This window comes from Odontomachus brunneus, unplaced genomic scaffold, assembly GCF_010583005.1.
Source record: "Odontomachus brunneus isolate Ranch 3 - 2012 unplaced genomic scaffold, Obru_v1 Obru_scaffold_178, whole genome shotgun sequence".
Lineage (NCBI taxonomy): Eukaryota > Metazoa > Arthropoda > Insecta > Hymenoptera > Formicidae > Odontomachus > Odontomachus brunneus.
The window spans coordinates 647,694-649,497 of NW_022639628.1; the positions used below are offsets into that span (position 1 = coordinate 647,694).

The 1,804-nt window shown below is 36.1% G+C and overlaps 1 non-coding gene across 1 annotated transcript; it reads left to right on the plus strand.

Annotated features, from left to right (window-relative positions):
- Nucleotides 1–400: 400 nt before the first annotated feature.
- Trnaa-agc lies at nt 401–473 on the plus strand. The gene has a single exon. It is a non-coding gene; the product is annotated as a tRNA-Ala (tRNA).
- Nucleotides 474–1,804: the final 1,331 nt, after the last annotated feature.

Below are 1,804 nucleotides of genomic sequence, written 5' to 3' on the forward strand. Positions count from 1 at the left end.
AAAAGAGCACACGAGAACTGCAATAGATCCGCATATAGACACAAGACAGATAATAAGACGTTCGCGGGAACGTAAAATCGTCAAACTTGAAGCTTCTTTCTCATCGTCTTGATCATATCGGAAATTATCATCATCGTTATTATTTCTTACAAACCGTTATAAAAATAGAGCTTCTTAACGTAGTGAGATCGAAACGTGAATTAGATGCGAATTAGACGCGTGAATTAGATCCAGCTATAATTTCGGAAAATGAAATCTATGATTACGCTCGTTACTGTTCACCAACGCGTTAAATGATGGATTCTTTTCAGTTCATTAAATCTAAGAGATTAACTGAAGAAAGTGTAACATTGTATCCAGATCCAAACCAGTCATACAATCTTTCACCTTCTCACATTCAGGGGGCGTAGCTCAGATGGTAGAGCGCTCGCTTAGCATGCGAGAGGTACCGGGATCGATACCCGGCGCCTCCAAGTTTTTTTTTTTAATGCTGTTAAATTTTTTCGCAATGTTGAATGCATAAACATCTGGACGACGCGAAGTGTCATCGCGAAATTTCAATCTAACGCTCGCGAAACATCATCATGTAACTGAAAGAAAAATATCTAAGATATATATATATATATATATATATATATATATATATATATATATATATATTTATTTAAAAATATAAATATATTCAGCGGGTACTAACAACATACTTATTTGTATAAAGTATTTTTAAATAAGAAAATGTACATTTTCTTCAAACCTTGAGGAAACCTTAGTGTTTTTTATGAAAATAATTATTTATTCTATATAAATAAAAGAATTTAGATTTAAGTAAATATGCTAGCATCCACCAAAGAAATATTTACAATTTTTTAGATATTCTTTCTCTTAGTGTAATATTTAGATGTGAATCGCGTTGATTCCCGGTGAGAAAAATAAATAATGTCACGAGGCAGCACTCGCTTAATTGGATAAAAAAGAAATGAAGAAAGCTATTAATAAAATTACTAGTGACAATTATATATATTAAGTACACACGCGATTCAAATAATAAATGAGATGTAATAACTCACAGGTTGACATAAATTATGAAGATTGATGTAACAGAGATGACAAGATCTGTTGATATCTACGATAATTCAAATATCTAGCTGTGAGGTTGAAAAAGCAGCGCAAACGAGCCACGGTACAGTGCTGGAGCACAGCGGTGCTAGCGCACAGGTAACGGTACAACGTAATTTCGCGGCATCGCGAACATCGCCGTGCGGTGCAGAGAGATACGATCCAACCGATTTTCTCCGGCCGATTTTTGCAATAACAATGCGCGCAACGACCCGATAAAGTCCCCGCGGAGATATCCGTGTCAACTTGGTGTGCGCGATCACTCGCGTTTTACGAAAACGTCCGGCATTATCTCGCCGAGCGTGCGCTACTATTATCGCCGTATCTCTATTGACGACAGAAGTCGAGAATAGACTGCAAAAATAAACGCGCCTCTTACTGATCTCGCTAACAAAAAGCGTTATCGTTCTCGTACGACCGATGTCTTGTCCGATCGTTCCTGGTGATGCCTTGAAAAAACATTTCTCAAGATTGCGAAATCTTATTGTTAGAATCAGTAATCTGTGTGAAAAAATTAAACTACTACAAGAGAGGATCGAAACAAAATTAGAGTTGGAATTGACGTCTCTGTGGACTCGCGAAATTTTACAACCACGAAAAAAAAGAATTACTTGTGTGTTACCATTTAAAATGTATAATCTACGCAATTATACATTTTTTTCCTTCAAAGATAACGCAATCCTGGTTC